Source organism: Aythya ferina, assembly GCF_964211825.1.
Source record: "Aythya ferina genome assembly, chromosome: 15".
NCBI classification, from domain to species: Eukaryota; Metazoa; Chordata; class Aves; order Anseriformes; family Anatidae; genus Aythya; species Aythya ferina.
In genome coordinates, this window is record NC_140314.1 from 15,283,854 (window position 1) to 15,304,041 (window position 20,188).

The 20,188-nt window shown below is 37.3% G+C and overlaps 1 protein-coding gene and 1 long non-coding RNA gene across 9 annotated transcripts in view; one reads left to right on the top strand and one right to left on the bottom strand.

Moving 5' to 3' along the window:
* RBFOX1 (RNA binding fox-1 homolog 1) overlaps positions 1–20,188 on the bottom strand; it is an 873,300-nt gene that overhangs the window by 799,946 nt on the left and 53,166 nt on the right. The window contains exon 1 of one of the 8 annotated variants that reach the window (XM_084536950.1): positions 7,681–7,717. The exons of the other annotated variants lie outside the window; for them this stretch is intronic. The gene's annotated coding sequence lies outside the window, so the exon portion shown is untranslated. Of the gene's footprint in view, positions 1–7,680; positions 7,718–20,188 lie in introns of those variants that run through there. 8 annotated transcript variants of the gene reach the window in all.
* On the top strand, positions 8,111–19,364 carry LOC311445424. The gene is made up of 2 exons (XR_014698403.1): positions 8,111–9,159; positions 18,535–19,364. It is a non-coding gene; the product is annotated as an uncharacterized lncRNA (long non-coding RNA).

Here is a 20,188-nt window from a genome sequence, read left to right on the forward strand (position 1 = left end):
GTAAAGGTGCCAGATAAAAATATTAATAGGTATACAATGTGTTTGCTTTTATTTAATAATTATTGAATAGGCAAACTAAAGATATGGATATTTCACTTTGATACAAATTCTGTTTTCATGACTATAGTATGATTCAGTAATAGCAACTCAAAGCAGGAATGAAAAAGAAAGTTTAATAAGGAAGAAACTTTTGTAGAACACATTTATGTAGAAAAGTAAGCCTGCAATACCCTATTAAGCATTGAACTATAATCCATATAAATCCATATGTACTGTGATCCATTTTAAATTTCAGTATGTACCACAGAATGCTTCAGAATTTAATACTGAGACTGAAATACAAGATGTCTTTCCTTTGATACACCAACCTCTTCTCCAAACAACATTTCCTATTTCCCATCCACAAAAAATACATATTTTGTTGTTATTTCCCCATCTCCCACTTTTTTTTTTTGTCAGAAAAGATGCGAGTAAATAAGTTCCCAAAACTCTAATTACATGGCACTAGAGGTACCAAAGAGATGGCTCTGTGACAATCATACAAGCCTATTTCTCCCTCTGTGTCATAAAACAGATTGCCAGGAAAGGGCTCAGGAAAGGCACTGTGAACCTGATGACATTTTTATACATCTCTGCATAAAAAAGACACACTGAAGCAGCTGTGATTCAACTAATGCACTATGAGATTTCCCATAGCATGGCAACAAATCCACAAGGGTAATTTAAGTGGCACTGGAAGAGCATGCCTTTTAAACTTCTAAATAAAGATATTCAGAAGCTCATGTAATTGCTTGGGCTCTCTGGAGTCACTTTAGAAAACAAATTCTGACACAGGGTTCTCTCTCAACGAAGGGTTACCTTAAAGTCTTAACAGAGGGAGACAGCAAGTCCATTAGGCCCAGTGACCGATCCACAATTGGCTTGACATTCAGATGCACAAGAAGAAAGGTGTCAGAAAATTAACCAGCCTTTAACTGGCTAAAGACTAGAGCCTAAAAGTGGAAAGACATGAAATCAAATTGGTTATCCATCTTTTAGTGGCAACCCTGAATTGGCTTGTAACACCATGTAGGAGAGAATAGATGGAGAAAGTGAAATACAAGCTCCAGTAACCTGTCCAGTAAGTCACAGTAAAAAGCAAGTCCTGTAACACGAGTCAGCTTCAGGAGACAAGTTCATTAGGCTTCTAGCACACAGAAGGAGTGGTTGGGCTTTATAATGCTAGCTGCTTGCTGACATTGTACTATCTTATCAACCATTTGGATTTTGTAATGGCAAGCATACATATACGCACTTAGTGATATGGTTTAGTGGAGGACTTGTTAGTGTTAGGTCAGAGGTTGGACTCGATGATCTTGAGGTCTCTTCCAACCTAGAAATTCTGTGATTCTGTGAATGGCCTGAAGTTGCACCAGGAGAGGTTTAGGCTGGAAATTAGGAAACATTTCTTCTCAAAGCAGTCAGGCATTGGAACGGGTTGCCCAGGGAGGTGGTGGAGTCACCGTCCCTGGGGGTGCTCAAGGAAAAGTTGGATGTGGTGCTTAGGGACATCGTTCAGTGGGTGACGTTGCTGGTAGGGTGATGGTTGGACCAGATAATCTTGGAGGTCTTTTCCAACCCTAATGATTCTATGATTTTAAGTCACAAACAATGCAGTGTCACACTATTAGTTTGCATGACACCTCCCCATTCCAGGCCCCTGAGATTTCCAAGCCCATAACTAACTTTCAAATAAAAATGAGGAATGCAATGTGGACACTTAGAAGAACAAGCCAGAGTAAGCTCTGATCTACAGAACATAACACCTCTATAAAAAACACAAAATAAGACCATAAAGAGGTATTACAAAGCAGACACTTAACTGAGGCTCACAGTAACATTCTCCACTGGGAGTATTAGCAGTTAATTGAGAATAAACTGACTTACTGACTTAATTCTGATATATTGCACCATCTGTAGAGTATAGGTTATAATTGATAGGCCAGCTGGATGCCAAACAAGGTACAGTATGTGAAATATTGTACTATATTAGTCATTATTATTTTGCAATTGTTTCCTCTCTATTGAAGTTTGAAGTGTCCTTTCCACTAAATGGACCTTGTTTGTACTTTGTTAGCTAATGTACAAGGAAACAGGTCACAGGTTTCAGTGCATAGGAGTACCACTTTAAAAAGCTCTTCATCATCTCTCCACACTATAAAATTATCTTAACAGGGCACAGGAAATTAGATCATAGAGATGCTCATTACCATGACCTTCTCCAAGCACATGCCTAACGTAAAGGAATTTCCCAACTCTTATACCGGCTCTGGAAAAACAAACAAACAAACAAACAAAAAAAAAACACTCAAGCTGTGCTTGATACAGAGCATGGAGTTCAGGAACCATATGAAAACAACTTTCTTTGGAATACCAAGGTCTATATAACCTTATTGCTTTCATCCCACTACTGAAGTAATTTGATCCAATAATTCTAATTAATTTTGGTGTTAGTTTATTCCAAAATCTGAGCAATCCCGCAACACTCCTGAAGGCCTTGATACAGCAGATACCAAGTAACCTATTTTGAATATCTTACTGGCACTGGGATGCAAGTACTCTCACTACAAAGTTTACCTAATTTATCTGAAATATTTGCATGTATAACTGTAAGGCAAAGGAAAATATTTTATTTATAACCCTATGTAAATCACTATTATCTCAACATGGAATGAAGTTAATAAAACAAATGGTTTTACTTTCATGTGCATTTGCATGAACTTGATAGTGCGAAGACAACAGTAATGAGAGAAGCTATGAAATCCTGATTGATTCTGAGGCAGGAAAGTCATAAAAACAATTTGAGTTTGAGTGTAAAGAGATGTCTTCTCTGATTTTAAGCAAGGATCTAAAAGACCCATTCAAATGTGTTTTATTTCAAAACAGTTATCACATGCCCCAAGGCCATGGCAGCCCCAAATATTGTGCTTTTGATCCTTATATTCATTCTAAATACATGTAAACATATGATATATGTAGGGAGCTGCTGTCACTTCAAGCTTATACCACGATACCAAATAGGGTAATAGAAGTTAATTTTAAGAAATATAGCACAAATGTTGAAAACACCACCCTGAGGTCTGCCATTCAGCAAAAAAGGCAACTCGCTCTACATACTGATTCTTACTGCTTCCTAAATAGTAACTTTACAGTTGTATGCATAAAAGAGCCCTAGGCTTGGATTTTAATTTACCACCTTTAATGGGTGATTTCCTGTTTTTAAAATAAAATATTACTGAAAAATATGCTTCATTACATTATTTGTCAGCCACTATGTACTGTATCATTAACCAGATATATGTGAAAGTTATTCAGTCTCTAAAAGATCAGTATTGCATTTGAATTAACCAATTGATTGCAGAGAAATTAGATAAGTTGAGAACTGGGGCTTTCAACTGAAAATCAAAAACAAACTTCAATGTATCTCATCTATGCTTTCATGTTTTAAACATCTTTCATCAACCTGAAACTTCTTGTCTCCTTAACCATATTGCAGGTCACCACAGATAAATTGGTGCCAGAAGAATAGTCATTGATCTCCAAATAGCCTGCTCTTCCATTTTCCATCAAAAATTTTTTGTTCAACATCAGTTAAATTTAGTATACAAGTCATTGCTTCATGTCCTACACATAGCAGGAAGTCTATACGCAATCACACGCACAGATAAACAAATCCTAAGGTCTACACTTAAGCATTAGTTACAAACTCTTATTTAATTACTGCTTGGTCGTTTTCTTCCTAAAGCAAGAGCATATAAGAAGAGTAGGTAAGTAGAGTACCACCAACAGTTAATTATTTATCCTTGATCTCTATGGGTTACTCACAGTTTGCTACAAGAAAATCAATGAAATGAAGTTCCATTACTGGGACTGTGGCCACACTACTGTCTGTTACACTCTTGTATCATACAGTAGATCCAAAGTAAATCCAAGGGGCTCCATGAGCATGAAATAAAGCGTGCAATTTCTGGTTTTATTTCTAACTTAAGTCTGCTCAACAGCTCACAATAAATATGCCACATATACAACATTTAGGTAAGAGCTATACAAACTGCCTCTCCCGATAAATACCTAGATGTATCTACACAAACAAAACAATCAAACTTAGAAATGTTACTCTGTGTTCTCACAAATTTTATCAAGTATGTTTTCACAAAGCCATGGCAGCATTTACTCAGACTGCTCTGTATGGCAAGCACACAGCAGCATAAGTAGAGATGCTTCAAAATTAAAAGTAAAATCACAGACAGTTGATACTCAGGAAGATGGTTGACAAAACACCAGATGTAAATCAAGTTTTTACTGTAAAGCAATGGAATATATATCCACATTTATAATTGCCTAATTCTTTAAAAGCAAAACAAGACAAAGTACATAAACATAAGACAACTTACTCTCTTGCTTAAACTTTCAGACCATCAGAAACATGAAATTTTAGGGGTATATATTGTTAAAATGTATATCAAATGTTACAGAATACTTGATAAATCTTTCTTTATAAAGCTGAATAGAAAATCCATAGCTATGTATACTTATAAAAACACACCTCAGATGAGTACAGAGGTATGACTTAGTCCAAGTAATCTTGTTTTAAGAAGTAAGCATTAGGAAAGACCATGACAAAGTGAAGGAAGAGAGTAATCTTCTAGACAAGGTTGGGAGAAACACATACAAGAGCCCTTCCTGTAAGTTCAAGCAACCAGAGCACTAGCAGGCTGCAATGAAGGCTACTGCTGCAACTACTGTATTATTCACTGCTTTTTCTACAAACAGTACATATTGTGAGAACTGTTTCAAAAAAATCATTTAAATATTTAACTTTTCATAATAGTTTCAGTATTCTTGTTCACTGCCACTTTGAAGTGCATCAGCAACTCAGTATTCTGTTTCATAGAATTTCTTTCCTGCCTCACTAGCTCCAAGCAGTAATGCACATATTAATCTTGGAGTACAGGTGTACAAACATAGCATGATCCTGTAGCATGATCCAGTTTTGTATTTGTCAGAAAAATGGAAATAAAGCATGGATTCAAGGAACACCATGCCAACATGCACTTCAATCAGTTCCCAGCCAGGCTGTTTACAAACTATCACTTTTAAAAGTGCATCTTTACTGATGCTAAGACAGCATTCGTGGCTTCCCTATTTAATTCAAGGTGGGGTAAAAAAAACATTGCTGCAAAAATAAGATCAAGAAAGCAAGATAGGAAACTGCATTTTCCAGATTTGATCAGTTTGGGCAACAACTTTTAGGTTCCTGTTGCGGACTCAGAAGGCTCAGAAGAAAAAAAAAATGAAGGACTTTTTAATTATTTCTTTTTTTTTTTTTTTTTTGGGGGGGGGGGGGGGGCAGGATGAGGAGGGGCAAGAGAGCGGGCAGGGGAGTGAGCATCAGGACAAAAACAGAATAGGACAAACCCAACTGAAAATAACATTTATTTTTTTATTCTAAGAGACCCTTGGTTATGCCTTCTCTCAGTTATAACTCTAGGATATACCATATCTCAAATTTTCCTGGAGTAGCCTTTTGATGAGGTGGCACAGTAATAAATGAGAAAATAATTTGATTTGCTGAACTTTCATTGCTACCCAGGAATAAAAGGATTTTCAGCTCACTGGCTGAGTGTGCAGCACGAGCAGCTGGAGCGGATATGGTGAATTTCCTACCAACACAAAGACAGGTATAGATAAGTGCTTGAATCACTGAAGAAGGAGGTGCTCCAAAGCAAACCTTTAAGGTTGTAACCCACATGAGAGCAAGTCAGCAGTGGTCCCCAAAAATACTACTTCCTTTAGCTAATCAGTCACCCCACTCATTCTTTTTAATGTATTTTTTAATATACGTATTTCAAGTATAAAATTTTAGAGAAAAAAGAATTGAAGATGGCTTCCTACTGTAGGTCACTGTCCTGTGTCCTGGCAGTGGGGCCTGTGTGAGGACAGACCAGGGCTGCCCCATGCCAGACAAAGGTGATCCCAGTCAACTCCACGCCCCAGCTGAGACCCTCAGTGCTACTGGTCTTTAGTGTTGTCGACGGAAGGAAGACAGACACTCAATATGAGTGAACAATGAACTTCAACTTTAATGGATAGCTCTGTCGCCTTTTATCTAGTTCAAACATAGTCAACTCATACATATTGCAAAAACTAAGCTCAGGATTGGCTAACATTTCCCGCTCTTTTCAGGTAGTTCCTCCTTCTTTTAGCCACTGTCCTGCCTTAGGGACTTTCCCCATCGCTCAAGGGCATCGTGTCCTTGAGCCTGATTGGCTCTCAGCCAGCTGTGTACGTGCCAGACTCATGTGAGTTGAGTACGGTACTTTACTAGCCCATTGCCTCTTAACTGCCCAACATCCACGTGTCCTATTTCACTTAACCATTCCTCCACAATTCCCCCGTTTTTATTTTGCGCTACAAATACCTTCTCTGTGAGTTGCTCTAGTTTCTTAGTTAGGCAGTTACAGATTGTACGTGCAGCAACTATAATCAATATAAGTAGAAAGCTAAGTCCCTCTTTAACTAAGAAAACCCATCCACCCATGTTCCCAAAAACAGATTTAAGCCAACCTTCAAACCAACTATCTTGTACTACAATTTTTTGTGTATGATCCCTTAACAATTTCAACTGGTCGTGAATTGACTAACCATGGTCGGAAAGATAAAAGCAACACATTCCTTCTACATCTTCACACCTATGTCCCTGAGCCAGCAATAAGAAATCAATAGCGGCCCTATTTTGCAATACAGTATGTCTTAGACTCTCCATATCTTGTGACATTTCAGAAAGAACTTGTGTTGTTACATTTGATTGTTTAACAGCCCAACAAGCAAGCTTATTAGTCAAAGCGTGTGCAGTTCCCACACCAGGCACCAAAGAAGCAAAGAATCTTTCTGCTGGACCCCACAATTCTACATCATCATTACAGTCAGAACCCAAAGTTTTTAGTTCTCGTTTAATTCTTCTGCTCCTTGTCGAGTTCTGCCATGAGTGTAAATCTGGAGCGAAAAGTGTGAGTCGCCCTAGGTAACACGGTCCTCCAAAAGCATTGGCTGGTACTCCTTGCCATGCACGGTCTCCACAGATCAAAACCATGCCAGAGAGAAGCAGCACAGCCGCCGCTGCTTCCATGGTTACGTCAGACAGGCTGCAGGGTCCTGATGTCCGTCCCTCTGCTCTGTGCCGACTCGCCACACGGTGAACTCCAAGCGCAGCGCTGCTCGTGGCGGTGACTGAGGGGGGGGAGGCTCCCACTGCCCCGTAGCCCCAAGGCAGCGTTATCATTCTCTCTGAAGGCGGCAGTGGGCAATGCCCAGCTCCAGCACTTCCCGGCAATCCCAGTCGCTCTGTAGCGGCAGCAGCGACTCTCTGCTCAGCCTGATGTGTAGCTAAAGCGCTAGCGACTGTTCTCCAAGGCTTCAATAAATTTTTTAGCAGACTTAATATCATTAATAACATCAAACAATTTATCTCCAAATTTACGCCACTCTGTTTGTTCAAAAAACTATCAGGATTTGTAAAACAACCCTGCGCTACTGCATATGCTAATAACCCTGGCAAATCTTTTTCTACAATCTATATCTAAAATACTCCGCTTTTCTAAAAAGCATCTGAGCAAATTATACGCCGCTTGTCTTTCATACCTTTATATATACAGTTGCAGCCTTTGCAAAGACCTCAGCGGCGCTTCTCCGGCGGGACCCTTTATAGGCTCATCCTGGGTGCGGGGACTCCCTTCCACCTTCTGAGCTGCGGGTGCGGGGACTCCTGTCCCTTTCACCTTTCAGACCTCGGCAACACGTGACCGGCGGGATCCTCTCCCGGGTGCGGGGACTCCACGTCCCTTTCACTTTCCCGACGCGTGTGCGGGGATTCTTGTCCCTTCCACCTCCTGGGCTGCGTTGCAGGACCGGATCCTCCCTTATTCCGTCGAACACGTGGCCCAGGATCACTGCCAGCAGTGTCCAAAACCCGTTCAGACCGGTCCCTGTTCGGGCGCCAATTTGTTGTCGACGGAAGGAAGACACAGACGCTCAATATGAGTGAACAGTGAATTTCAACTTTAATGGATAGCTCTGTCGCCTTTTATCTAGTTCGAACATAATCAACTCATACATATTGCAAAAACTAAGCTCAGGATTGGCTAACATTTCCCGCTCTTTTCAGGTAGTTCCTCCTTCTTTTAGCCACCGTCCCGCCTTAGGGACTTTCCCCATCGCTCAAGGGCATCGTGTCCTTGAGCCTGATTGGCTCTCAGCCAGCTGTGTACGTGCCAGACTCATGTGAGTTGAGTACGGTACTTTACTAGCCCATTGCCTCTTAACTGCCCAACATCCACGTGTCCTATTTCACTTAACCATTCCTCCACACTTTAGTAAAGTACAAAACAGCTGATAGAAGAAGGAGGGATAAAAAGAGATGCACTGGGGGAGCCCTGAGGTCAGAGCAGAAGGCACCTCGTGCACAGGAGCAGATCGCCACAGCACAGCCATTTTGGAGCCAGGAGGAAAGCAGGCAATACATGCATTTTCTCCAAGTCACAACTGTTTTGCTCACCACAGTAAATGGTGAGTGATCGCCAGGGCTCCACACCACCCAAGGAAGCAGTGTGAGCAGCTGTGTGGGCAGGTTTTAGCAAGGCTAACCCACTAGTCACCTGTGCTATCAGCTGTTCATCCAGCATATGCTGTCTAAATTTATATTTCCTTTTGTCACACTATACTCACTATAAAGTAATTGGAATTACCCAATTTTGACTGATGGAGTTTGTGAGGGTTTCATTTAAATGTGTTTAAGTGACATATTAGAAGCTTTTGATAAAGAAAACCTATATACATGGTTATTACAGCAATGGAAATTGTTGAGATGCGCTCATTTATCAGGCACTCTAAGATAATTCTGCATTTAGAAAAAGTAAATTGAAACATTTTGTTAAAATTGAGCCCTTTTACAACAATACACAAAGCAAAAAGCAATAATGCACGTACTTAAGATAAATCATGCTTTTGTAATGTGCAATCCACAAGAATGCTGGGAATAAACTGCGTTTGCTCTGCTGACTTCTTTGCTTCTCATACTAATGCTTTCCACATTGCTACCAGGATTTTCTTCATCTAAAGCAGGTATGTAATTATGCTGAATGACAAGCCATAGTTAAGATTAGATATAGATTAGGTGTCAGATGAAACGTATGCTGCCTTTAGAAAAAAGGATATAAAGAAGTGGCATGAGTAAATAATAAAAGGACATGTAATGACTATTACCATGCCTGTGAATATAGGATGATGCTGATTCACAGCTGTATTATCAAACATCTTTTGTGCACAACCTACCCAAAACTGTGATTTTCTGTGGTAGGAGTTAGGAAGTAATAGTTACCAAGCTTTTCACACCTGTGTTAACTTTGTAAGCTGCCTCTTGCATCAAGTACTTCCATGTTGGAAGGACCTTGTGCCAATAAGTAGTACTAAGACAGGTCTCTCAATCTCTTAGAGCTTTTTGTTTCTTTTAATAAAAGAACTGAGTACCCACTGGAGATACTACCTAAATAATGCAAAGGCTGAGACTGCTAGCTATGGAATAGTTGTGCAAATAGAAACAAGACCTGACAGACAAACGGTTAAGACCATGTGATACATGATTTCCGATTTTTTTTCACGTGTTGAAAATTTTTTGGTAGTAACTTAGAAAAATACATAAATCAGTTTTTTTTTTTTATTTCACTAACAATTAAATATTAAATTTTCATGATTATTAATGGAAAAACAAACATCCTTTATTATACTTTGAAAAGTACAACTGATTTTACATATGCATTTACACTACCTTATTTCCTACCACTTTAAGTACATATCCTGACTAACGACATATCTATAGTTTTGACATGACCTACATAAATATTTTTTCCTTCAAATTAATAAAACAGTGATGCATTCTGAGTCTTAATATCTCTACCCATATGATTATACTTTACACAAACAGTTTTGACTTCTTTTTTGAATTACTGAAAAATACTTCAAAGGTAACTTACTGACATTAAAAGGACATACAAATTGGGAATGCAAACTTTTGAGTACTTCTGAAAATGTATCTTAGCAAGGGTACTGAGTAAAAACCATGTTCACATATATACACACACTAAATAATCTAGAAATCCCTGCACATGAATAGAACTACATTTATAAGTGATAAAGAAGTCTTTAAAAACAAAAATAAGTAGCAAATGTATGTTAAAGAAAAATGTTAAGCCTTAGGAGACTGACATTTTTCCTTTCAAAAATAAAAAGTAAAAAAAAGCTACAATTTAAACCCCAGTGACCCTCTGCTTGACCTGTTATTCTAAATCTTAGACACAGTGCTTCTTATCAATCATAAGAAACATTAGTTATCTTCATTTTTATTGTATTGTATCTGCAAAACAGATGTCAACACAACATACACTTTTTTCAAATAATTAAGCCACCATAAGGAAACACAGGAAGAAGACAATGAATTTATAATGTGCTACAGAGATGCAACTGTCACAGTGCTCAGCTGTGAAGTTATACAGCCCCATTTCCACAAAAGTGAGAATCAGCTTATACATTGTCTGGTTCTAATTTGTCCCTACTTTTCCTACTGAAAAGTCAGTGTAAGCAATTCAGACCCTTAACATTTTGTTTAAAAACATTTCATCACCTCACTGTCCTCATGATCTCACATCCTCAATTACATATAGATAAAAGGCACAAGGGAGTCTTTTTTAAGAAAGGATATCCCAGTACTACAAATGACTATAGTATTTGGGAGAGGGGGGTCAAATTAAGTAGGCTTCATCAATTTCTTGTACTATGTCATGATGCTTCAGTTCCTCTTCTGCGAGGAAAAAAAGCCACCACAAGGACAACTAACTAAAACTAGATCCAGCAGAGGGCACAATTGTTGTTTTTATGTGACTTTCCAAAACTGCAATAGGATTTGGGGAAAAAAAAAAAAAAAAAAAAAGATTCTAGCACCTTCAAAAAGCCTTTTTTTTTTTTTTTAAAAAAGAAATCATGCTTAATTTGCTTCTACAAACTTGCAAACTAGTCTAGTTCAATTTCTTACTTTTGCTCCTTACCATTTTTAATCCATCAAATAACTTGATAAACACCACAATGAACAGCAACTTCCACTAACAAGTAGTAAGTTCAACAGCATGCATAAAAATGATTCAAAGCTTTGCATAGGTTTTGAATCTAAGCGATTAGTTTCTTGTTGCTGAACCCCTGGAGGAAGCATTCTCAGAGTTCATACATTTAGTGCAATGTACAGAAGTCAAGAATCGTTCATCTAAGTACCTGGAAAGGCACCAATTTCAGGCCTTTTTAAGAAAAAAAAAAAAAATCAACTCATCTTTAGCTTCCCATGACTTGCAGTTCAGACTAATAATTAAATATTTTGTTTTGATCAGTTGATTTTGTTTTCAGTAACAAATGCATTACTTATGTTCTTCCTTGTTGTCCAACACACTGCTACACTCTACTGCTTTGAGAGTCTTTTCCCTCCCAATCACCTTATATTTCATGTTCATACATTTCATCAGTTCATCTTTTTTTCTTTTGCTTTCTCACTTCATCTTGTCAGTTATCGTTTGCAAACTCTTGTTCAGTTATCACATTAGAGGGTTTCAGAAGGTTTACAAGCTTATGCATCATTGCCCTTACAACCAAGCTGGAAATAACACTGATGTTGTAGCACAATTAGACTCGTACCACAAAATGAGAACAGGCCAAGCATTTTCAAATAACAGTATTTCACAGTGGCATTCAGATTTCAGTTTGTCACAGATAAATTTACAGTGAGTTGTCCTGAATCTGACTGATTTCTTTCAGAAATATGACCTTGAAAAACATGATCAAAATCCGGTATTTTCAACAATGACAGGTAGAATTATAGATACTGTTGCCTACTGTAAAGAAGTTTAATGAATTTTCATACCCCATTTTTAAACACTACTATATCTGTGCTTACTATGCCTTATAAACCTTTAGAGTAAGAAATACTAGTTGAGTTTGAGAAGCAATTCAGTGCTTTACACCCTTGAAAGAGCATATAGTAGAAATAGGTTTCTACTGCCATGATACATCCCATTTATGTTTTATTTTGTTTCCATTTTTTCATACCACCTCCTGAATTTCACACATAAGAATATTCATTTTCCAAACCAGATATCTGTAATAGTAGCAGCACTATCTAGTAATTAGACTTTAATTATCTGTATCAGTTAAGAGCAAGGTACAGCAGAAGGCATCAAGTGTTACTGATCTGCCTATATCATTCACAATATTGAAGACTGGCAAAGCAGTGGTGAATACCGTATCTTATCATAGACCTTAAATATTATAGAATGTATCACCTAATTCTCTCTTGAATGCCAAGATATTCCTCCTCATTTAAAAAAAAAAAAAAGTACAAGTATACCAGAAAAGGTATAGTGTAGTGCTCACATATAATTTAACAGAAATGTTCATTTTGCTCTACTGTACACGGATTGCATATGCTATAGTGACTACAGAAGGAAACAGAGACCATCTATGAAGATATGTACTAGAGAAAATAAATTTCTAAGTATACCATAGTTGCACTGTACTTTATAGTGGATTTATGCTACAGCGTTAGCGCGTTTCTTGACAGAATGACTGCAGACAATTAAGGAAAGTTTATCACATTTCTTTATGGCTTAGAAAGAAATCCTCTGACTAAGGATGGGAACCATCCTTGACTGTGAACCATCTGTGGGGAGAGTAAAGCAGCTTATGCATAGAAAAACATGACAAGTCTCAAATGTAAAATAAGAATATTAGAAAAAAATCTTCTCAAGATACCTCCCTTTTCTGTAGATTCTTTTACATAAAGTCTGCCACCTTTAGAACGACAAATACTGCAATTCTATCACTAATGCACAAGTGGTTAATGAAGCACAGGCTACATGGTAGGGCATCATGATCTTTAATGTATTTTTACTAAATTATACAAAGTTCTGAAGATCATACCAATACCAATATTCAGATAGTAAATGTGTTATTTATACTTCTTCAGTTTATTTGTGATTCAAAGCATCCAAAATGATTTCTAACAGGTACCTTTTTTCCTACACACTTTCCTACCTAAAATTCAAATGTTAAAAAGAACTACATTGGCTATTTCAAAAAAGATTTTTTGTTGTTGTTGTTGGAAGATAATGACATACAGTTTTCCGTTACATTTTAATGTTTAGCACTGCATTTTATTTTGGTTTTGTGTATGAGCTACGACAAAAGAGACTCAGAAAACTTAATAGGTGTCATTTGTAAGTAACAATTATGATACTCATCCAAGATAAACACGATCTGTTCAAAATCCATCAACCAAGGTCTTCTGCAAAATTATGATCCTATTGTGGATGAAAGCCCTTTCCTAAAAATACTTGTATAACATTGCGTTACATAATTCTGATTAAAAGCATTCTGACTAAAGATTCTCTGTCAACAAGCACAGAAAAATAAACGTGTCAGAACTATAATGTATTTTTAAACTGTGCTTTTTTTTTTTTTCCCTTTTTAACCAGCATCCTCTGTGGAAATCAATTCTAATTTAAATTTACCTCTGTGGATGCAGAGGATTTTTTCTGGGATGTAAACAGCAATTTTTTGAATTTGTACAAGAAACTGACTTTCTTGTACAAGAATTTTGTAATTTATAACACAGCATTTTTTTAATGCTGCAACTTCTTCCTGATGAAAGGCATTAAAATGTAGCATTACATGTGTAAATAAAGATATATAGTGCTTCTAAAAGAATTATCTGGAAATATTTAAGCAAATTCCTTACAAAGCACATAACGTAATTCTTAAGGTTGGACTAGATGGATCATGGAGGTCTTTTCCAACCTAAACAATTCTATGGTTCCTAAGTTCTGTCAGAACAAAGGAGAAGGATTTTCAACTTGCCATTCTGTTTATCTCAGAAATTAAATACACCCAGCTTTGTCTACCAGAAAATTAAAAAAAAAAAAAAAAAAGACCATTTTTTGCTGAACTCTGCCATCCACTTACTTGCTGGTTGCTGCTTTAACTTTGCAGGATTTTATCACAATTTTGAGCAAAATCTGATGTTAGTGATGTTCACCAAATCAAAGATGTTGGTGAAACAATATTGCAAAGTACTGCCACAGATGTTAAAATAATAATTTAACATATAAATAGCCAAAATACAATACTGTTAAAGCAAGGCATTTCTGCAATGGAGAAACAAACTCACATTTGGCACCCTGAAAAATTTAGTGATTCAATTCAATTTTAAAATCATTAAAATGCATTAACTTGCCTGTCTCAGGACTGTTTCTAGAGTAGCTTCCTTTAAAAAACAGAGTGAACCTGTGGTTTTAGAGGAGTTAAGACCAGCATTCAAATATCACATCCCAGAGCACATGGCAATTTATATATTTATCTAAAAAGAAAAACATAGAAAAAATCACAAATCGGCCAATCTATCCCCTAAGAGCCATCAATTCTTTTCATCCTCACTAGTATCAGAAGATCTTCTCAATCTCTTGTAGTAATGTTTCTAAGGTAATTAGGTTCATGACCTGCCACAGGGAGCAATTTCTTCCATTAACTTACCTGGACAACAACAGAAACACTCTAAAGAGGCCTCCAAATTTTGACCTGAACTTGAGCTGATCTGACAGCTGGAAGCCATCTTCTGAATTATGGCAGCATTCCTTAATCACCTTGAAGCAAGCAGTCCTTTGGGAATTTCACTAAAGATTTCTCCAGTTACATTCTGATAAAAAAGCCAACATTTTTATATATATATATATATATAGAGAGAGAGAGAGAGAGAGAGAATAAATATAGAATATAGAATTATTTAAGTATAGAATATAGCCAATAGAATTCTTTAAAAATCAGCTTTCATATTCTTTTTCCTACAAGTCACAGTTGTTTCCTACAATTATCAAAAACTATTAATAACTTGCAAGCTCATCTTGGACAATATTATACTAGCTTATAATTCACTTAACACAGCACATGATTTTCTTAGTGTATTCTATCAGTTTTGATGGATGCTGAAGCCTTCAGGGTAAAGTCTTTCTCCTCTGATAAAGATTATTAAGAATTTAAATATGACTCGAGAGTGAGGATAAGTTAGACACCAAAGTCTATATGACTTACGTATTTCTCAGCAGTAGTTCATTAGCAGGCTGATACACAGTCAACTAGATTCAAGAGTGTCACATTCATTTTAACTTAATAGCTTTCCACCCAAATCCTATAAACCCAAACCAAAAATCTAAGCCCATACTTAAGTTGTAGGACCCAAAGTAGGAAAGAATGTAAAACTGTGCACTCTGTGCAGTATCTTTCTGTTTACAAACAGCTGTAGTCAGAAATAAAATGGCAGACCAGAGAATCTGCAAGCATGCCTTCGCATACTGCAGCATTTTAAAAATTCTAATTAATCAGACCAAATATGCTTATGGACAGCAGCACCTGCACTACCACTGCCAAGGCTTTGCAGCAAGTTCCATAGCAGCCATCAGACAGATGCCTGACCAGCCTCCGTTTCCCTCAGAGCTGGGCTTATGTCCACCCCTGTGGACTGTGTTATGCCATACCAGTATTAGCAAAACTAGTGAGTGTGTGAAGTTAGTTATATGTATGCTAGAGAAGCCTAAAAGGCTTAATTTATGCTGACTTACTGTCACCTCATGCTTCCTCAAATTCTTGACAATATGATGAGTCAGAATCTGCAGCAGCAGCATCTTGCAGAATTAGGCCCCATGCATCAACTAAGTATTTGTTTTGGTTTATTAGTTTCCTGAAACAACAGATTTAAGAAATCCAGCAGTTCATTTTAACTATCTACACAGTAAAATTATGGCCAGCAGCCAATATGAAGTGAACTGATTATGCTGAAGAGGTATCTGGGGTCCTTTATATTCTCTACTATGTGAGCTTTGGAGCGGTTTAATGAAAAAATTTCATCGTGTGTGAATCATTAAGCAGGAAAAAAGTTACTAAAAGCTGATTACATTATCAAATTCTAAAACTGCACCAAATTACATTAACAATTATTTACACTGTGATACGATGGAGCATGTATCAGAGTTTCACTTTACGGTAACTTGCACTTTTCTTTTTCATATATTGAGAAATGAATCATAAGGAATGTATAACTCAAGGCAACAGTACTAAAGAAACAAAAAGCCATTTCTGCATTTTTTTTTCCAGTAAGGTTAGATAGAGCAAGGTTCAATGTTAATAAATAAGAACTCCATCTGCTATGTAAACAAAAGGTTGCAGGGTTGCAGTCTTTTTTTTTTTTTTTTTTTTTTTTCAGATATGCTGCAGTTTTGACCTAACAAAGCTGGCCAAGGTGACAGTTTGTCATCACTCAGCATGTCTTCTCTGATCCTCAACTCACACAACTACTTTACTGTCTGAATGAGGCAGGAACCATCTATCACCAGCCTTCTCTCTGTTTATTTTATCTCCCCTGTTCCTTGCCCTGGCACCACTTGCTGCCTCTCCTGCTGTCCTCATGGTCTTTACATTTAAATCAACCATCCTGCTCATTGAAGTGCAAATCAGATCGGCGGGAAATGAAAAATTACCTCAATTCAGACCACGACCATCAGCAGCAGAGGTAGCACCCTTATTGGAAACAACAGACAACAAAATCATACAGGAGCTGTGACTTCCCCAACTTGTATTTGACAAAACCCAGCGGGCAGGTAGCAGGAGGTGTCACCAAGCAGCTGCTATGCCCAGCAGCAGTGACAAGAGACAAAACAGCTAGCAGGGAGCACACAGAGGGAGGAAGAGCATTGGGGTACATCGGTAGGAAGATACATTGGGATAGCCACATCCCCTGGGCAGCCTGGCCAAAAGGCAGCAGTCCCAGCCCCTATGCTGGAGCCTTGGTCCTAGCACAGCACTGCCAGAGACCTCAAGGGATCTTCAAAACGCAAATGCTGCAGGTATATCTGGTTGGATTTAAGGTCCTAGACATTATTATCAACATCATGCTATTGTTCTGAAACCCAAACTAAAGTCCAATGCCTTCTTAGCCTGCAGTATCATTCCATATTTTGTAGTAATGAGTAATTGAAACAGAGAATGTTTTAATTAAGACTCCAAAGTGAGTGTGGCAGAAATGAAGTACTAGCAAATCCTTTATACATGTATTTTGTTTTTAAATTAAGACCCACTCATTGCAACTTCTACTGAAGAAACACATATGCCACATCAATTAAGTAACATGAGCATTGCTTCACCAAGCAGCAGCAGAAGCAACTAATAATTTTACTGGCTACTGAGATCTGTATGCGGTGGTGTTATAAATGGCTTTGTTTCAGGTTATTTTCCTTTCTACAATGTGATGACAGCTTTTTTTGTGTATTAACTTTAAAAAAATCAAAAATATGAGATATTTTTCCAAAGATTCTTTTTAAATGCATCTATCACCTAATAAATACCTTTTGCTTTGTCATTGCATTAAAAAAAAAAAAAGATACAATTTTTCAAAATGAACCCTGACTGATGAAGATCTATACCAGTATTTCAGAGGTTAAAAGAGAACAACTATGCTTAAAATGAACATTTCTCCAATTGTGACATGTTTCAGCATGCCTTGCAAAAACGTATGATGTGACTTCTAAACTGGTTCCTTCTAATTTTCTGTAACATGTTTTAAAGACATTCCAAATACATCAGTCTTTTTAGACAGGACTTGTATAGCTCTGTATTTGCACAGTGTATAAAACAACGTAGAAAGCTTTAAAAATCCTAGTTTTAAAAAGACTAAAAATACTAAACTGCAATTACATGCAACCTAAATTAGACATCACAGTCTTTGTTCTGCATATAAGAGTTAAACCATTGTTAGAGAAGCATTTTGTTCAGAGGCAGAATATTCCAAAATACAGCTTTCCCCAAAGACAGAGAAAGAAATCCTTCTAGTTGTTATAACACACAAAACGTATGATGGTGATTTTATTTGTACAAGATTTAAAGAATTATATAGCTAGCTAAATATTAAACCCTTTCTTCATGAAATTCAAAATTAAGGTTCTTTTGCTGTATGAATAGATCAAATAGAGACAAGACATCCTGACCCATTGCACAATTTCTCTCAAGCCAACGTGCCTGCAGAGGCTAGGTCAGAAAAACATTCTGCCCAGACAGTATTGCAGTGGGCGTTTGTTTTTTTAATCAACACTCAGGAGAAAAGTCACTACGAAGATAAGGCTTTTTCCCTGAGCAGTAAGAATGCTGGTGAGTGACATCTGAGATGTTTCTAGAGGTCACATAAAAATTCCTTCCTTCCTTCCAGGTAGAGGTCTCTTTTTCACATTTTTTTTCTACACTGATGATTAATACTTGGATTATTGTAAGTATTATAGGAAATAAAAATATTTTTATTTTTTACTAGCCAGGCCATACCTCAGAAAGTTGCAATGCTGATTGTCTTCTCTGTTCTTGTTTTAACAGGTGAAGTTATTTTCCCATGGGAGAGTTACCACATACAAACTCCACACACAACACAGACCGCTGGGCCCCACATGAAGTGTCACACAGGCAACCACAACCCAACCCAGGCTGTTCTCCTGAGCCATTATAAAACTGAGCCTCTTCACATAGAGAGGCATGACTAGGACAAGACTGGGAGACATCACAAACAATGAAAACCGGGGATGTAAGGAAGCTCAGTAAGGCCTCTGAAGAAGAATGGCAAAAAACCGGAGCAGCAGGCAGGGTGGTGCTGGGCACGAAGCAGGCCCAGCAGAGAGCAGGCAGCAACAGCAGGAGGACAAGTGCAGGACCCGAGCTTGTTCTCCAGATGCTGACAACATAGTCGACCCTCTGACAAGGAAATATTTGCAAGGGTGTATTTTTTTCAGTCACTTGCCATTCCAAATGGCGTTAACTAACCAAATGAGACAATCTATTTTCTAATTAAGGTTACTCCCTTTGACCAGTCTCTAATCACATAACTCTGAAGTTATTATATGTTTACAAACAAAAGGAGTTTCATTTTATTATTTATTTTTTTTACAACTCCTAAAATCAATGTGTTTGCTTCCATCCAAGTAACACAACTGTGAGTGCAGAGAAAAATCAGCTTCAAGCAATTATCTGTGTTCATAAATCTTTCTTTGAATTGCATTAACCTTCCCACAGCTTCACAGAACAGGCAGACTGTATTGCAGAAGAGTAACGGAGATCAACACCAAGACTTGATTTTGTTTACTTCAGATAAACTACATTTTATGTAATCACTTTTCAAGCATTTTATTAAATTGCATTTGGTTTTATTTTCACTTACTGAATCACTAATTTGTATATCTCAAATGCAGTTCAGTTTTGCTACTACATTACTATGAAGATATTACTGTAGTCTAAAATTGCACATGGCTATTCATCAAAATAATTCAAGCCAGCAAACTACACAATGCCAACTCAGAATATATATGATTTGCTTTGACTAACAACCATTAGTTCGCTGTAATTTGCCATGGTAAATACCTGATGGATACCCAGAATTCTTTTGCTAACGTTGAGCTAAATTTTTAATAGGCTTCTGAGGCTTACCTTTTTATTGTTGGGATTTCTACAGAATAATAGAAAACCTGAAAGTAATAAAAATATCTGGAAAGCAGTCATTTTCTCCACTCCTCCCCCACCTAAAACAATAATTCTTTCTACAATATAATGGGAAAGCATCCAGCAGCTACACCAGCTTTTCCGAAGATAGAAGCTGACATTACACCTCCCAGTCTAGTGCTGATGTGCATAAAACTAGTACAATGAGCCTTGACATTTGTCATTGTACTTAGCTACAAATGCATTACAAGAAATTACAAGGGATGCTATCAGAAAATTGCAAAACCAATGAGTGTTTCACTTAGTTACTGTAATTCTTCAATGCTGTTCCAATCTTGCGCAAATTAGAAGCCACTTACAGCTCTGAAAACTGACAGGAAACTGAATGAGGTTTTCATTATGCATTTAATAGTCTTACTGGGTTATTTCCTATTAAAAGATTGTTGTTGGATAACTGTATAACCTCTCTCTATATTCATGCCAGGTACAAGTACCAACCAAGATACTTCATTTAACTTCTAGAACAAAAAGCCCCACCAAA